The following is a 19,697-nucleotide window of genomic DNA, read 5'->3' as shown; positions in this document are numbered from 1 at the left end:
TGTTTTGTCTTGGGTAGCCCCCTCCTTCCTTCCCTCCTCTCCCCCTCGTCCCCCTCTCCATCCCCCCATCTTACCTCCTTCCCTTCCCCACAGCACCTGTATATATGTATATATGGTTGTACATATTTATTACTCTATTTATTTATTTATTTATTTATTTTACTTGTACATTTCTATCCTATTTATTTTATTTTGTTGGTATGTTTGGTTCTGTTCTCTGTCTCCCCCTTTTAGACTGTGAGCCCACTGTTGGGTAGGGACTGCCTCTATGTGTTGCCAATTTGTACTTCCCAAGCGCTTAGTACAGTGCTCTGCACATAGTAAGCGCTCAATAAATACGATTGATTGATTGATTGATTGATTCCTTCGCCCATGGATCAAGGAATGTTATCCTATTCTTTGTACCTCAGCCTCATCACTGTGGACTCCATTCCCATGTCCTCCCTCCAGCCTGGAACTTTCTCTCCCTTCATATCCGACAGTCCCCACATCAAAACCCTATTAAAATCACATCTCCTCCGAGAGGCCTTTCTTGTGTATATTTGTACGTATTACTCTATTTTATTAACGATGTGTACACGTTTATAATTGTACTTATCTATTTTAATGGTATTGAAGCCTGTCTACTTGTTTTGTTTTGTTGTCTGTCCCCCCCTTCTAGACTATGAGCCCGTTGTTGGGTAGGGATTGTCTCTGTTGCTGAATTGTACTTTCCAAGCGCTTAGTACAGTGCTCTGCAAACAGTGAGTGCTCAATAAATACGATTGAATGTATGAATGAATGAAAAGAGGCTGACTAAGCCCTCTCACTTTCCCTATTTACGCTACCATCTGCATCACCTATGCAGTTGTGTCTGCATCCTTGAAGCATTTGATATTCACCTCACCCCCGGCCCCATAGCACTTTTGTACATATCCATAATTTATTTTAATGTTTATTCATTCAGTAGTATTTATTGAGTGCTTACGGGGTGCAGAGCACTGTGCTAAGTGCTTGGGAATGTACAATATAACAATAAGCAGACACATCCCTGACCACAAAGAGTTTACAGTCTAGAGGAGGAGACAGATATTGCTATAAATCCCAAGCACTAAGTACAGTGCTCAGCACGCAGTAAGCGCTCAATAAATACGATTGAATGAATGAATAAATAAATTATAGATAAGTACAAAAGTGTCGTGGGGCTAGGAGGGATGATAAATGAAGGGAGCAAGTCGGGATGACGCAGAAGGGGGTGGGAGAAGAGGATAGGAAGACTTAGGCAAGGAAGGCTTCTTGAAGGAGATGTGCCTTCATCATCATCATCATCATCAATCGTATTTATTGAGCGCTTACTGTGTGCAGAGCACTGTACTAAGCGCTTGGGAAGTACAAGTTGGCAACATATAGAGACAGTCCCTACCCAACAGTGGGCTCACAGTCTAAAAAAGGCTTTGAAGGGGGAGAGTAGTTGTCTTTCTTTTTTGAGGAAGAAGGGTGTACCGGCCAGCGGCAGGATGTGGGCATTCCAGACATCTGTCTGCTTCCCCTTCTAGACTGTAAGCTTTCTGTGGGCAAAAAAATGTGTCTACCAATTCTGCTGTAATGTACCCTCCCAAGAACTTAGTTACAGTGCTCTGCACACAGTAAGCACTCAATAAATACCATTGATTGATTGATCGATCCACCCCTACCTGGGCCTGGGAACTTGCCAGGGCTAAACATTTATTTTTTCCATAGATTTTCCAACCCAGTGCTTCCTGCCTTATAGGAAGCGCAACCACCCACACTTTTCCTGAGCTAATCCCCTGTAGGGGTAAGGGAAGTTAAAAGGAAAAAAAAACAAAGTGAAAAACCCAACAACAACAGGAAACTTACCTTTCTTGCTACTAAACTGCTGACTGATGCTGGGTCTGGCCTATCCTTCTACTAGCCTGGTTTTCAAGGGAAGCAGAGATCCCTTCTCCTAGCTTGCTGGTGTGGGTTATAAACTCTTTTTGAATTTTAACTTTTTCCATCCAATAGCATTTATCGAGGGCCTACTGTGGACAGAGCACCGTACTAGGTGCATGAGAGAGTACCATAATTAGATATAAACTCTGCCCTCAAGGAGCTAATCATCTAGCAAGGGAGATTGGCACTAAAAGAGGAGAGGAGGAAGTAGGAAGTAATAAGAGTATAAATGATATGTATAAAGTGTTGATGGCGGGGGAAGGGGAGAGAGAATACTAAAGTGCTCAGGTGGCCCTTAAATGTAGAAATGATGGAGTTTATAAACTGGGGAAATTGGAAATCAATAGGGGAAAGCTTCCTAGGAGCTATTCCAGTAGAGCTTTGAAGATGGGAGAGCAATTATCTGCTGGATCATTCTTACCACTCTTACATTACTGCAACAGTACTGAAACTGGATTCATTCATTCATTCAATCGAATTTATTGAGCACTTACTGTGTGCAGAGCACGGTACTAAGTGCTCAGGAAGTACAAATCGGCAACGTATAGAGACGGTCCCTACCCAACAACGGGCTCACAGTCTAGAAGGGGGAGAATGTTGTGGTAGTCTGTTTCTTATGAAAGGCTCAAAGCACTCTCACATCTATTACGAGAGATCATATCTACTAATTTTATTATACTCTTCCAAATGCTTAGTACAGTGGTCTGCACACAGTACTTCCTAAATAGATGCTACTGATTGATTATTATACGTGAAAAAAAGGAAATAAATACTCTGGAATATTGAAATAATTAAGGTCAAAGTGTATATTGGTTCCAATGACAAGGATTTTTGGATCCTTTGTCCATCTTTGTCTCCATTCTCCGGGGGTTAGCATTGTGGGAGGGTCTGGAGGTGGAATGGAGGAGGGGGTAGAAGAATTAGGGGACCAATCCCAAAGGTTGGGGAGTGAGCTGGCTCCCACTGGAGGTGTGGACACCAGGCTCTTCTGTTTTATGTAGAAAAAAGAGATTGAAAAGCATTTTGAAAAAGAGCAAGGTCCTAGTAGAAAGAGCACAGGACTGTAAATTCTGGGTTCTAGTCCTGGCTCTGCCACATTTTTCTTTTAAGTGTTTACCTGCTGTGTGACTTTGGGCAAATCACTTGACTTCCCCGAATATCATTTTCCTCATCTGTAAATATGGGGATTAGTTAATTACCTGTTATCCCTCCTCCTTACATTATGAGCCCTATGTTCATTCATTCATTCAATTGTATTTATTGAACGTTTACTGTGTGCAAAGCACTGTACGAAGCGCTTGGAAAGTACAATTCGGCAACAGATAGAGACAATCCCTACCCAACAACGGCCTCATGTGGGAGAAGGACTGTGTCTGATCTGCTTAGTTTGTATCTCCCCAAGCGCTTAGTACAGTGCTTGGAACATAGTAAATGTTTACACCATTATTATTCCTCGAGACTGTTAGCTCACTTGTGGGCAGGGAATGTGACTGTTTATTGTTGTATTGTACTCTCCCAAGCGCTTAGTACAATGCTCTTTTACTTGTACATATTTATTACTCTATTTATTTTGTTAGTGATGTGCCTATAGCTATAATTCTATTTGTTCTGACAACTTGACACCTGTCCACATGTTTTGTTTTGTTGTCTGTCTCCCCCTTCTAGACTGTGAGCCCGTTGTTGGGTAGGGACTGTCTCTATATGTTGCCAACTTGTACTTTTCAAGTGCTTAGTACAGTGCTCCGCACACAGTAAGCACTCAATATGATTGAATGAATTAATGAATGCTCTGCACACAGTAAGTGTTTACTAAATATGATTGAATGAATGAATGAATATAATATAAATTATAGATATGTACTTAAGTGTTGTGGGGCTGAGGGAGAGGTGAATAAAGAATACAATCCAGGAGAGGACAGTAATATTATTATTATTGTTATTATTATTCAGGGCTGTCCTGTACTGGTGTTTTCCATAGGGAAGGCTGGGTAAACAGTCCCCTGTAATGAGCATGATTTTCCCAAAAGTCACAGCACGGGGCTCCTGACTGCAGCCTCTCTCCTCCTGGGAAAGGTAAATTATTCCAGGATGGAGTGCATGCAAGAGACAGTCTACAGTTTGGGGGTTTTATGGTATTTGTTTTAGTGCTTACTATGTGCCCTGTTCTAAGCACTGGGGTAGATACAAGGTTAATCAAGCTGGACACAGTCCATGTCCCTTATGAGGCTCACAGTCTTAATCCCCATTTGATAGATGAAGTAACTGAGGCACAGAGAAATTAAGTAAATTGCCCAAGGTCATAAACAGACAAGTGGTGGAGCCCAGACTAGAACCCAAGTCCTTAGACTCCCAGGACCATGCTCTATCCACTAGGCCATGCTGCTGCTTCTAATTAAAATTAAAATCCAATGAATATACTGCCTTTCATAGTCATGTCAGCAGCAGGCTGATTACATTCATTAAGAACCCCCTATTAAAAACAACATCCATAATATTTTCCCCTCCCTCAGCTTCTCAGCACGTATGTCGACTTGTACTTCCCAAGAGCTTAGTACAGTGCTCTGCACATAGTAAGCACGAAATAAATATGATTGAATGAATGAATGAATGTACATATCTATAAATTATTCATGTATATTAACGTCTGTCTCCTCTAGACAATAAGTTCATTGTGGGTAGGGATCGTCTCTTCCAACTCTGTTGTACTATACTCTCCCAAGTGCTTAGTACAGTGCTCTCCACACAGTAAGTATCAATAAGTACCACTGATTGACTGACTGGTTGATGGATTTCTCATCCCAAATAGATTCTGCCACATATTCAATCCATCACTAAATCATATCGGTCGCACCTTCCCAACATGGCTAAAATCTGGCCTTTCCTCTCCATCCAAACTACTACCAAATTCGTACTATCACTCATCCTATTCTGCCTGGATTACTGCATCAGCCTCCTTGTTGACCTTCCAGCCTCCTGCCTCTCCCCACTCTGATCCATACTTCACTCTGCTCCCTGGAACATTTTTCTATAAAAATGTTCAGGACACGTCACCCCATTTCTCAAAAAACTCCAGTGGTTTCCCATCCACCTCCGCAACAAACAAAAACTCCTCACCATTGGCTTTAAATTACTCTATCACCTTGTACACCCCTTCCTCACCTTGTTAACTTTCGTACTCCAACCCACTTCACTCCTCTAATGCTAACTAAACACTGTGCCTCCAACTTACCTATCTGACCCCCCACCCTCTCACCCCCTACCCCACGCCCTCATCCTACCTCTGGCCTGAAATGCCCTTCCTTGCTCCATTTCTTCTCCCCACTCCCCACCCCCCACTGCATTTATGTACAAATCTGTAATTTATTTATATTCATGTCTGTCTTCCCTCCCTAGACCGTAAGCTCATTGCGCGCGCAGGGAATGTGTCTGTTTATTGTTGTGTTGTACTCTCCCAAGCACTTAGAACAGTGCTCTGCACACGGTAAGCACTCAATAAATACGATTGAATGAATAACAATGATGGCATTTATTAAGCGCTGACTATGTGCAAAGCACTGTTCTAAGCGCTGGGGAGGTTACAAGGTGATCAGGTTGTCCCACGTGGGGTTCACAGTCTTAATCCCCATTTTACAGATGAGGTAACTAAGGTGCAGAGAAGTTAAGTGACTTGCCCAAAGTCACACAGCTAAGTGGCGGAGCCGGGATTTGAACCCATGACCTCTGACTCCAAAGGCCGTGCTCTTTCCACTGAGCCACACTGCTTGAATTAATTCAGCCAGAGAAGGGTGACGGCCTCTACCCTAATCCTCCTTGACCTCTCAGCTGCCTTGGATATTGCCACTTTTCCGGGCCTCAGTTACCTCGTCTGTAAAATGGGGATTAAGACTGTGAGCCCAATGTGGGACATGGACTGTGTCCAACCTGACTAGCTTATATCTATCCCAGTGCTTAGTACAGTGTCCAGTACACAGTGAGTGCTAAACAAATACCACACAAAATAGTAAGCACTCAATAAATACAGTGGGTTGATTGGCACTTGAGAATACCAGTGGATTGTAAGTACCACGAAAGCAAGGATTCTGTCTACAAATTTGGTTGAACTCTCCCAAGGACGTAGTACAGTGTGTGCTCTATCAATCAATCAATTGTATTTACTGAGCGCTGTGTGCATAGCATAAAATATAACTTGTTCCCTGCCTCAAGGCGCTTACAAGTCTAAAAAGGGAGACAGACATTAAAATAAACTGTGGATATGGAAAACAGGGCAATGGAGCTGAAGGTGGGGTGAATAAGGGGTACAACTCCAAGGGCAAGGGTAATGAAGAAGGGAGCAGGGATAGGGGAAATGAGGGTTTAGTCAGGGAAGGCCTCTTGGAGGAGATGTGAGCTCTGCACACAGTAAGCGCTCAATAAATACAATTGATTGGTTGATTGATTGAGAGAGTGAGGGTCTGTTGTATATGAACAGGAAGGGAGTTACAGGCCAGACACAGGACATGAGGAAGAGGTCAGCAGCGGGATAGATGAGATCAAGAAGCAAGAGATCGTGAAGCAGTGTGGCGAAGTGGAAAGAGCATGTTCTTGGGAGTCAGAGGATGTGGGTTCTAATTTCAGCTCTGCCACTTAGCAGCTGTGTGACTTTGGGCAACTCCCTTAACTTCTCTGTGCCTCAGTTACCTCATCTGTAAAATGGGGATTAAGACTGTGAGCCCCATGTGGGACAACCTGGTTACCTTGTATCTCCCCCAGTGCTTAGGATAGGGCTTGGCACATAGTAAGCGCTTCACAAATACCATCATTATTCTTCTTATTATTATCAAGATAGAGGAAGTAGGTTGGGGTTAGGGGAGTGAAGTGAACATGCTGGGTTGGAAGTAGAAGCAGCATGGCCTAGTAGAAAGATCCTGGGCCGGGGAGTTGGAGGACTTGGGTTCTAATCCCAGCTCGCCCCTTGTTTGCTGTGTGACCTTGGGTAAGTCACTTAATTTCTTTATACCCCCATTCCCTCATTTACAACATTGGGATTCAATGCCTGTTCTCCCTCCTGCTTAGACGATGAGCCCCACTTGAGACCTGATTTTCTTCTTATAGCTACCCCAGCACTTAGTACAGTGCTTGGCATAGAGTAAGCACTTAACAAATACCACAGTTATTAGTGCCCAGCGCTTAAAACAGTACCCAGCACTTAAAACAGTGCTTTGCAAATAGTAAGCACTTAATAAATGCCATTATTATTATTAGTAGTAGTAATAGGAGGAGGAGGAGGAGGAGGAGGAGGAGAAGGAAATCAGTGAGATACACAAGAGAAGACAAGGTGATGAGTGGTTTAAAACCAATGGTATGAAGTTTCTGTTTGAGGCACATATTTATTACTCTATTTATTTTACTTGTACCTATCCATTCTATTTATTTTATTTTGTTAGTATGTTTGGTTTTGTTCTCTGTCTCCCCCTTCTAGACTGTGAGCCCACTGTTGGGTAGGGACTGTCTCTATATGTTGCCAGCTTGTACTTCCCAAGAGCTTAGTACAGTGCTCTGCACACAGTAAGCGCTCAATAAATACGATTGATTGATTGATTGATTGGATGGGCAACAATTGGAGGCTCTTAGAAAAATGATCTGGGCAGCAGTAAGATGTATGGACTGGAATGTGGAAGACAAGAGGGAGGGAGGGATAGGATAAGTGCTTTGTACAGTGATCTACACACAGTAAGTGCTCAATAAATACGATTGAATGAATGAAAAAGTGGATCAACGAGGTAGCAGTTTGGATAGAGAGGAAACGGCAATGCTGTTAAGGTAAAATGGACAGGAGTTGGGGACAGATTGAATATAGTATTAATAAATACTATTAATTGAATACTGGGCATTGAGACAACACATGATATCACATGCGTTCTCCAGGAACACAGTGGACCATGATGACCTCATATACGTCATTTTGCAGAATCGCTTAGTACCGGGCTCTGCACCCAGGAAGCACTCAATCAGTACCATTGATTGATTGAGCGATTGAAGTATGCCGAGTTCACCTAGACCTACAGCATTTCCCAGAAGGGATCCCTAACCTTCACCATGCCCTTCTGATCCAAAGAAACTGCATTCCCTTCCCAAGTCCTTGCAAATCCAGGCGGGCACAGCTTCTGAGCTCTGGAATTTAGCACTGGTTGTTGAAAATAAAACTAAGGGACATGAAGATGCTTGGAGCCATATCAGCTGAAAACTTAGTGGACAGTCCAGTCAGAACACATAGGAGTGAGGCAACTGGGACTTCAGAAAGCTACTGAAAAGCAGCATTGCCTAGTGGATAGAGCACCAGTCTGGGAGTCAGAAGGACCTCTGTTCTAATCCCAGCTCCACCATTTGTCTGCTGTGTGACCTTGGGCAAGGCACTGTACTTCTCTGGGCCTCAGTGGCCTCATTTGTAAAATGAGGATTAAGACTGTGAGCCCCATGTGGGACAGGGACTGTGTCCAACCGCATTTGCTTGTAACTACCTCAGTGCTTAGTACAATGACAGATACATAGTAAGCGCTTGGCAAATATCATTATTATTATGATTCTGACTTGTTTAGCTCCCGAGATTCCTTTCTCAAAGTCCCTTTGACTTCTAATTGCCCAAAATTTTCAGGGGAGGAGGAGGGTGATTAAAACAGCAACTGGGTTTCTCAGATAATAATAATAACAATAACGATGACATTTATTAAGCACTTACTATGTGCAAAGCACTGTTCTAAGCGCTGGGGAGGTTACAAGGTGATCAGGTTGTCCCACAGGGGGCTCACAGTCTTCATCTTCATTTTACAGATCAATAGTATTGATTGAGCGCTTACTGTGTGCAGAGCAGTGTACTAAGTGCTTGGGAAGTACAGGTTGGCAACATATAGAGACAGTCCCTACCCAACAGTGGGCTCACAGTCTAGAAGGTAGATGAGGTAACTGAGGCCCAGAGAAGTTAAATGACTTGCCCAAAGTCACACGGCTGACAATTGGTGGAGCCAGGATTTGAACCCCTGACTTCTGACTCCAAAGCCCGGGCTCTTTCCACTGAGCCACGCTGTTGGGATAACAAGAAGGAGGAATTGCCCAAATCCAGCAAACCCTTCTGGCAGGTGATAGGAAGAGAGACCTTAAAACCTGCCTGGAAAGGAGAAATCCCATTCAAAAGCTTTTTTTTTTTTAATGGTATTTGTTAAATGCTTACTATGTGCCAGGCACTGTACTAAGTGCTGGGGCAGATACAATCTAATCAGGTTGGACACAGTCCTTGTTCCACTTGGGGCTCACAATCTTAATCCGTATTTTACAGATGGGGGGCTTGTGGCCCAGAGAAGTTAAGCGACTTGCCCAAGGTCACACAGAAGACAAGGGGTGGAGCGGGATTAAAACCCAGGTCCTCTGACACCGAGGCCCGTACTCTTTCCAATAGGCAGTACTGCTTCCCCTTTTTTTCAAGGCAAAATTGTAGGAAGGACCCCGAGCGTTTCACTGTCTTTCACGTGATTCTAACTCCATAGTAGATTTATGGGGAAGCTACTTCTTCTGCCTTTACACTTCAATTCTGCCTATTCTTTTCCGGGCCCCTTTTCTGGGCCTCTGGATCCTTTCTCCCTCTGCAGTCCCTCTTGTTGCTCCATTCAAAGCCGGGACCACCTGGATCTCTGAGAAGAGGATTACAAACCAGAATAAAATAACCCCTCTCATAGAGGAATGGGAGAGGGGCTATTGTGACTTCAGCTCTACCTCTTCAGAATTCACGTAGATTACAATAAAAACACACTTTAAGGCCTACCTCAGGGACAGTCGAACAGGATGTGACAGGGAGCAGTAATAATAACAATAATAATGGCATTTATTAAGTGCTTACTATATGCAAAGCACTGTTCTAAGCACTGGGGGGATACAAGGTAATCAGGTTGTCCCACGTGGAGCTCACAGTCTTCATCCCCCTTTTACAGATGAGGTCACTGAGGCCCAGAGAAGTGAAGTGACTTGCCCAAAGTCACACAGCTGACAAGTGGCGGAGCTGGGATTTGAAACCATGACCTCTGACTCCAAAGTCCGTGCTCTTTCCACTGAGCCACGCTGCTCCCGGTTACTAGCAAGGAACTTTTTGTGGGGGTTTGACCTTCGAGGAGCCCATCTGACAGTATTCAAGCAGTGTTGCCTAGTGGATAGAGCACAGGCTTGGGAGTCTTCCTCCCTTCAAAGCCCTACTGAGAGCTCACCTCCTCCAGGAGGCCTTCCCAGACTGAGCCCCCCCCTTCCTCTCCCCCTTTTCCCCCTTCCCATTACCCCCACCTTACCTCCTTCCCCTCCCCACAGCACCTGTATATATGTTTGTACGGACTTATTACTCTATTTATTTATTTATTTTATTTGTACATCTTTATTCTATTTATTTTATTTTGTTACTATGTTTTGTTTTGTTGTCTGTCTCCCTCTTCTAGACTGTGAGCCCACTGTTGGGTAGGGACCGTCTCTATATGTTGCCAACTTGGACTTCCCAAGCGCTTAGTCCAGTGCTCTGCACACAGTAAGCGCTCAATAAATATGATTGAATGAATGAATGAATCAGAAGGACCTCTGTTCTAATCCCAGCTCCACCACTTGTCTGCTGCATGACCTTGGGCAAGTCACTTCACTTTTCTGGGCCTAAATTCCCTCACCTGGAAAATGGGGATTCAGACTATGAGCCCCATGTGGAACCTGATTAGTTTGTTTTTACCCCAGCGCTTAGTACAGTGCCAGACGCACAATAAGCACTTAGAGAAGCAGAGTGGCTTAGTGGAAAGAGCCCAGGCTTGGGAATCAGAGGTTGTGGGTTCTAATCCTGCCTCCTCCACTTATCAGCTGTGTGATTTTGGGCAAGTCACTTAATTTTTCTGTGCCTCAGTTACCTCATCTGTAAAATGGGGATTAAGACTGTGAACCCCACATGGGACAACCTAATTACCTTGTATCTACCCCAGGGCTTAGAACAGTGCTTGGCACATAGTAAGTGTTTACCAAATACCATCATTATTATTATTAAATACCAAAAAAAAGAGCACTTTTGGGTCTAATTGCTAAACCTGTTATTTTGAGGGGACCCACTTTCTCGAGGAGAAACTGCAGAAAGGACTCTGAGATGAACATGTGTTATGTTGTTACTCGACTTTGCTAACAGGGGAGGGAAAGGCAGAAATCTAGCCCAACTCAGTGGACTGTCCATTACCAGAAGAGTGGAGAAAAAGCCGTCACCATTTTTTGTGTCAGGAAGTAGAGGGAAGGTGCCGGATCTCACAGCACATTACCAATTTCTCTGGCAGTGAAGATTCAAGTTGGGAGTGTGGTTGGTGTAAATGGGGAAAATTCAAAGTTTGTTTCTACCAAGTGGGCAGAGGAGAAACATGGTTTTTTTAAGTTTTTTGTTTTGTATGGTATTTAAGTGTGTACTGTGTGCCAGGTACTGAACTAGACACCTGCCTGAAAGGGAGAAATCCCCTCAAGAACTGTTTTTATGGTATTTGGTAAGCACTTACTAAGTGCCAGGCATTGTGGAAAGAGCCCGGGCTTGGGAGTCAGAGGTCATGGGTTCTAATCCTGACTCCGCCACTTGTCAGCTGTGGGACTCTGGGCAAGTCACTTCACTCCTCTGTGCCTCAGTTACCTCACCTGTAAAATGGAGATGAAGACTGTGAGCCCCACATGGGACAACCTGCTGACCTTGTACCTACCCCCGTGCTTAGAACAGTGCTTGGCACACAGTAAGCACTTAACAAATACCATCATCGTTATTGTACTATACAAGCTAATCAGGTTGGACACAGTCCATCTCCTACACCGGGTTCACAGTCTTAATCTCCATTTTACAGATGAGGGAACTGAGGCCTTGAGAAGTGAAGTGATTTGCCCAAGGTCACAGAGCAGACAAATAAAGGAACCGGTATTAGCACCCAGGTCCTTCTGACTCCCAGGGCTGTGATCTTCTCCATGAGGCCATGCTGTTTCTCCGCATGTAGTTCTGATCACTGGTATTATTTATTGTATTTGTTGAGTGTTTGGATGAAGCCAATTTCTTCCTCCACCTCAGCTGTGCCTGAGCTGTAAATTAGACCCCTCTGACAGGAAATCTTTCAGGTAACTAGGAGACTGAGTTCACTAAATTGTACCCTTGGGAAGTGGAAAGAGTGGTTAAAATACAACTGGGACAATATTTAGGCTCTCTGTGAGCTCTGGTTCCTTGGTGCTACTGCTGTTGCTACTAATATTTATTATATGCTCTCCATGTCACTTAGGCAGACCATGTAATTTTTACCGAAAACAAGCTGCTGGGTGGGGAATCTAGGAATAATAATAACTGTGGTATTTGTTAAGCGCTTACTCTGTGCCATTCATTCATTCAATTGTATTTACTGAGCACTCACTGTGTGCAATCCACCGTATTAAGTGCTTGGGAGAATACAGTAAAACAAAAGCCACAATCCCTGCCCACAAGGAGCTTTAGTCTAGAGGGGAAGGCAGACACTGATCTACATAAATAAATAAATTACAGTGCCAGGCACTGCACTAAGTGTTAGGGAGTATGGAGAGGGAATACAAGCAAATCGGGTTCATTCAGTCATTCAGTAATATTTATTGAGCTCTTACTGTGTGCAGAGCACTGTACTAAGCGCTTGGGAAGTACAAGTCGGCAACATATAGAGACGGTCCCTACCCAACAGCGGGCTCACAGTCTGGAAGGGGGAGACAGACAACAAAACAAAACATGTGGACAGGTGTCAAGTCACCAGAATAAATAGAAGTAAAGCTAGATGCACAGCATTAACAAAATAAATAGAACAGTTAATATGCACAAGTAAAATAAATAGAGTAATAAATATGTACAAACATATATAAAGGTGATGTGGGGAGGGGAAGGAGGTAGGGCGGGGGGGATGGTGGGGAGAGGAAATAGGGGGCTGAGTGTGGGAAGGCCTCCTGGAGGAGGTGAGCTCTCAGTAGGGCTTTGAAGGGAGGAAGAGACCTAGCTTGGCGGATGTGTGGAGGGAAGGCATTTCAGGCCAGGGGGAGGACGTGGGCCAGGGGTCGACGGCGGGACAGGAGTGAACGAGGCACAGTGAGGAGGTTAGTGGCAGAGGAGCGGAGGGTGCGGGCTGGACTGGAGAAGGAGAGAAGGGAGGTGAGGTAGGAGGGGGCGAGGGGATGGACAGCCTTGAATCCGAGAGTGAGGAGTTTTTGCCTGATGCGAAGGTTGATTGGTAGCCACTGGAGATTTTTGAGGAGGGGAGTAACGTGCCCAGAGCATTTCTGCACAAAGATGATCTGGGCAGCAGCGTGAAGTATAGACTGAAGTGGGGAGAGACAGGAGGATGGGAGATCAGAGAGAGGCCGTTGCACTAATCCAGTCGGGATAGGATGAGAGATTGAGCCAGCAGGGTAGCGGTTTGGATGGAGAGGAAAGGGCGGATCTTGACGATGTTGCGGAGGTGAGACCGGCAGGTTTTGGTGATGGATTGGATGTGAGGGGTGAAGGAGAGAGCAGAGTCGAGGATGACACCAAGGTTGCGGGCTTGTGAGACGGGAACCTCACAACCTCACCGTACCTCGTTCTCGCCTGTCCCACCATCGACCCCCGGCCCACGTTATCCCCCGGGCCTGGAATGCCCTCCCTCTGCCCATCCGCCAAGCTAGCTCTCTTCCTCCCTTCAAGGCCCTATTGAGAGCTCACCTCCTCCAGGAGGCCTTCCCAGACTGAGCCCCTTCCTTCCTCTCCCCCTCGCCCCCCTCCATCCCCCCTTCTTACCTCCTTCCCTTCTCCGCAGCACCTCTATATATGTATATATGTTTGTACATATTTATTACTCAATTTATTTATTTATTTTACTTGTACATATCTATTCTATTTATTTTATTTTGTTAGCATGTTTGGTTTTGTTCTCTGTCTTCCCCTTTTAGACTGTGAGCCCACTGTTGGGTAGGGACTGTCTCTATATGTTGCCAATTTGTACTTCTCAAGCGCTTAGTACAGTGCTCTGCACATAGTAAGCGCTCAATAAATACGATTGATGATGATGATGATGGGAAGGATGGTAGTGCCGTGTACAGTGATGGGAAAGTCAGGGAGAGGGCAGGGTTTGGGAGGGGAGATAAGGAGTTCAGCCTTGGACATATTGAGTTTTAGATGGCGGGCAGACATCCCTGTCCCACATTGGGTTCACAGTCTTGATCCCCATTTTACAAATGAAGGCACTGAGGCCCAGAGAAGTGAAATGACTTGCCCAAGGTTAAACAGCAGAAAAGTGGCAGAGCCGGAATAAGAACCCCTTCTGATTCTGGGGCCCGTGTCCTATCCAATCCTAGGCCAATTCCTTTCCATTTAAGAGTGCACTAAAGGAGATTTTCAGCAGAGTCCAGTTGGATCCATGATTTCATGAGGGTCAGGGAATGTGTGGAGGTAAGGATTCCAGGGTTCTACTTTCCAAATGTGGAACCCTGGCAGACATTTTCCCTTTTACTCCAGACTGAGCCCAGCCGGATAGTCCAGTGCCCAAAACAGGAATCCAGGTCAGGCCCCAGGCCCAGAAATATCAGAACCTGAGCAGGAGCCCCAAACCACCCACAAAATGATCCTAAGAGAAGAGAAAGGCATCATTGCTCTTTTTATGTACTTAGGCAAATGAACACTCCCATCCCACAGAGCAAGAATCAACAAAGCAAGATCAAAGGTTGCTTTATTCTCTGTTCCACATATAAACATTTGCCATTTCTCACACAGGTGTCTCACCATCTGCAGGAGGGAAGGAGTGGGACTCAGGGGTGAACATGGCAAAGTCTCTTCCACATTTTTCATTCTCCTTCTTTTCCTTCCCAGCTCTCATTCTGACTTGTGATAGCCCTTTTCTGAAGGCTTATTGGCTGCAAGAAAGGCAGCATGGCCTAGTGGAAAGGGCCGGGACTTGAGAGTCAGAGGGTTTGGATTCTAGATCCCAGTTCTCCCACTTGTCTGCTTTTTGACCTTGTGAAAGTCACTCAACCTTTTGGGCCTCAGTTTCTTCACTTTTTTTTTTAATAGCATTTATTAAGCGCTTACTATGTGCAGAGCACTGTTCTAAGCGCTGGGGAATTTACAAGGTGATCGGGTTGTCCCATGTGGGGCTCACAGTCTTAATCGCCATTTTACAGATGAGGTAACTGAGGCCCAGAGAAGTTAAGTGAGCTGCCCAAAGCCACACAGCTGACGAGTGGTGGAGCCGGGATTTGAACCCATGACCTCTGACTCCAAAGCCCGGGCTCTTTCCACTGAGCCACGCTGCTTCACTTGGACAATAATCACTTATCCTGTCCCGCCTTGATTACAGTAACAACCTCCTTGCTGACCTCTCTGCCTCCTGTCTCTCCCCACTCCAGGCCATATTTCACTCTGCTGCCCGGATCATTTTTCTATGGAAACGTCCAGTCTGCTTCCCCACTACTCCAGTGGTTGTCCATCCACCTCCCCATCAAACAGAAACTCCTCACCATTGGCTTTAAAGCACTGAATCATCTTGTCCCCTCTTACCCCACCCGGTTAGCGTGGCTCAGGGGAAAGAGCCTGGGCTCGGGAGTCAGAGGTCGTGGGTTCATATCCCGCCTCCGCCACTTAGCTGTGTGACCTTGGGCAAGTCACTTAACTTCTCTGTGCTTCAGTTCTCTCATCTGTAAAATGGGGATTAAGACTTTGAGCCCCAGGTGGGACAACCTGATTACCTTGTATCTGCCCCAGTGCTTAGAACAGTGCTTGGCACATAGTAAGCGCTTAATACCCAAATTATTATTATTATTATTACAACTCAGACCTCACACCTGGCTCCTCTAATGCTAGCCTTCTCACCGTACCTCCATCTCAACTATCTCACCGCCGACCTGCCTCCTTTCTTAAATCCGTCAATTACTCTCCCCTCCTTCAAATCCTTATTTATTGAAGGCACATCTCCTCCAAGGGGCCTTCCCTGAATAAGCCCTCCTTTCCTCTTCTCCCACTCCCTTCTGCGGGGCGCTGACCTTCTCCCTTTATTCATCCCCCGCTCCCAGCCCCATAGCACTATTTCTTTATTTAAACTTGTTGTGGCAGGGAATGTGTCTGATTATTGTTGTATTATACTCTCCCCAGCGGTTAGTACAGTGCTCTGCACACAGTAAGCGCTCAATAAATACAACTGGCTGATTGACAGTGGGTAGAACAATATCAAGAGAAGCAGCGTGGCTCAGTGGAAAGAGCCCGGGCTTTGGAGTCAGAGGTCATGGGTTCAAATCCCAGCTCCGCCACTTGTCATCTGTGTGACTTTAGGCAAGTCGCTTAACTTCTCTGGGCCTCAGTTACCTCATCTGTAAAATGAGGATTAAGACTGTGAGTCCCCCATGGGACAACCTGATCACCCTGTAACCTCCCCAGTGCTTAGAACAGTGCTTTGCACATAGTAAGCGCTTAATAAATGCCATTATTATTATTATTATTTCATTATTATTATTATTATTATCATCATCATCATCAGGGGCTTAGCTACGGTTTGGAGCGCCCCCTGGTGGCAACACTAAAAATGCACTCAGGTTGCTCTGGGAAGTTACTACTACTATTATTTTTTATAATGGCATTTATTAAGCGCTTACTACGTGCAAGGCACTGTTCTAAGCGCTGATAATAATGGCATTTGTTAAGCGCTTACTATATGCAAAGCACTGTTCTAAGCGCTGGGGGGATACAAGGTGATCAGGTTGTCCCACGTGGAGCTCACAGTCTTCATCCCCATTTGACAGATGAGGTAACTGAGGCCCAGAGAAGTGAAATGACTTGCCCAAAGTCACACAGCTGACAAGTGGTGGAGCCGGGATTTGAACCCATGACTTCTGACTCCAAAGTCCGTGCTCTTTCCACTGAGCCATGCTGCTCCCAGTTATTAATAATAATTGTGATATGTGTTAATAACAACAGTGATAATAATGATGATGATAACAATAATAATAATGACATTTGTTAAGGGCTTACTATGTGCCAAACACTGTTCTAAGCGCTGTGGGGGATACAAGGTGATCAGGTTGTCCCATGTGGGGCTCACAGTCATTCATTTATTCATTCATTCGATGGTATTTATTGAGTGCTTACTACTACTACTACTACTACTAATGATGATGGCATTTATTAAGCGCTTAATATGTGCAAAGCACTGTTCTAAGCGTTGGGGAGGTTACAAGGTGATCAGGTTGATCCCCCTCCTTCCTCTCCCCCTCCTCCCCCTCTCCATCACCCCCACCTTACCTCCTTCCCTTCCCCACAGCACCTGTATATATGTATATATGTTTGTACGTATTTATTACTCTATTTATTTACATACATATCTATTATATTTATTTTATTTTGTTAATATGTTTTGTTTTGTTCTCTATCTCCCCCTTCTAGACTGTGAGCCCACTGTTGGGTAGGGACCGTCTCTAGATGTTGCCAACTTGTACTTCCCAAGCGCTTAGTACAGTGCTCTGCACACAGTAAGCGCTCAATAAATACGATTGATTGATTGATCTGTAAAATGGGGATTAAGACTGTGAGCCCCATGTGGGACCACCTGATTACCTTGTATCTACCCCAGCGCTTAGAACAGTGCTTGGCACATAATAAGCGCTTAACAAATACCATTTATTATTATTATTATTATTATTATTATTATTATTCCTAGCAGAAACACCTGGTCTTCCCCAAGGGTCTATTTTTTTGTCTCTGCTTTTGTCCTCGTCTCATTCATTCATTCATTCATTACTGCATCAGCCTTCTCTCTGATCTCCCATCCTCGTGTCTCTCTCCACTTCAATCCATACTTCATGCCGCTGCCCGGATTGTCTTTGTCCAGAAACGCTCTGGGCATGTTATTCCCCTCCTCAAAAATCTCCAGTGGCTACCAATCAATCTGCGCATCAGGCAGAAACTCCTCCCCCTGGGCTTCAAGGCTGTCCATCCCCTCGCCCCCTCCTACCTCACCTCCCTCCTCTCCTTCTCCAGCCCAGCCCGCACCCTCCGCTCCTCTGCCACCGCTAATCACCTCACCGTTAGGCCTCGTTCTCGCCTGTCCCACCGTCGACCCCCGGCCCACATCATCCCCCGGGCCTGGAATGCCCCCAATCCCTCTGCCCATCCGCCAAGCTAGCTCTCTTCCTCCCTTCAAGGCCCTACTGAGAGTTCACCTCCTCCAGGAGGCCTTCCCAGACTGAGCCCCTTCCTTCCTCTCCCCCTCTCCATCCCCCCATCTTACCTCCTTCCCTTCCCCACAGCACCTGTATATATGTATACATGTTTGTACATATTTTTTACTCTATTTATTTATTTATTTTATTTGTACAGATCTATTCTATTTATTTTATTTTGTTAGTATGTTTGGTTTTGTTCTCTGTCTCCCCCTTTTAGACTGTGAGCCCACTGTTGGGTAGGGACTGTCTCTATATGTTGCCAATTTGTACTTCCCAAGCGCTTAGTACAGTGCTCTGCACATAGTAAGCGCTCAATAAATACAATTGATGATGATGATGATGATGATGAGAGCTCACCTCCTCCAGGAGGCCTTCCCAGACTGAGCCCCTACTTCCTCTCCCCCTCGTCCCCCCTCAGTCCCCCCATCTTACCTCCTTCCCTTCCCCACAGCACCTGTATATATGTATATATGTGTGTACATATTTATTACTCTATTTATTTTACTTGTACATATCTATTGTATTTATTTTATTAATATGTTTGGTTTTGTTCTCTGTCTCCCCCTCTAGACTGTGAGCCTACTGTTGGGTAGGAACTGTCTCTATATGTTGCCACCTTGTACTTCCCAAGCACTTAGTACAGTGCTCTGCACACAGTAAGCGCTCAATAAATACGATTGATTGATTGTTCACTTGCTCCTAAATGGCAATCAATGGCATTGACTGAATGCCTGAGTTCCTGTACTAAGCACTTAGGGTTGATCAATACCTCACCCTTGTCCACTCTGTGACTGAACTCCGTCCCCAAGGACATCTTTCCCCTAGATGATGATGATGATGATGGCATTTGTTAAGCGCTTACTATGTGCAGAGCACTGTTCTAAGCACTGGGGGGGATACAAGGTGATCAAGTTGTCCCACGTGGGGCTCACAGTCTTAATCTCCATTTTACAGAAGAGGTAACTGAGGCTCAGAGAAATTAAGTGACTTGCCCAAGGTCACACAGCAGACATGTGGTGGAGTCGGGATTCGAACCCATGACCTCTGACTCCAAAGCCTGTGCTCTTTCCACTGAGCCACACTGTTTCTCGATGTCCTGATGGTTCTAGGCTCTCAGGCCTCAATTCTCCTCCATCCCTAACTCCCCCCAAATACTTCGACCCTCCTTCTACTCTTCTGCTTTTTTTTAATGATATTTGTTGAGCACTTCCTATAGGTCAAATACTGTTCTAAGCGCTGGGGTAGATACAAGTTAATTAGGTTGGACACAATCAATTAATCAAATGTAGAAACAGAATTAGAGAAGATTAGAGAAGCAATCAGTTAGAAGCAATTAGAGAAGCAGCGTGGCTCAGTGGAAAAGAGCCCGGGCTTTGGAGTCAGAGGTCATGGGTTCAAATCCCGGCTCTGCCAATTGTCAGCTGTGTGACTTTGGGCAAGTCACTTCACTTCTCTGTGCCGCAGTTACCTCATCTGGAAAACGGGGATGAAGACTGTGAGCCCCACGTGGGACAACCTGATCACCTCGTATCCTCCCCAGCGCTTAGAGAAGCAGCGTGGCTCAGTGG

The sequence above is a fragment of the Tachyglossus aculeatus genome, chromosome 7 (genome assembly GCF_015852505.1).
Source record: "Tachyglossus aculeatus isolate mTacAcu1 chromosome 7, mTacAcu1.pri, whole genome shotgun sequence".
NCBI lineage: Eukaryota > Metazoa > Chordata > Mammalia > Monotremata > Tachyglossidae > Tachyglossus > Tachyglossus aculeatus.
This window is presented reverse-complemented; position numbering follows the sequence as displayed.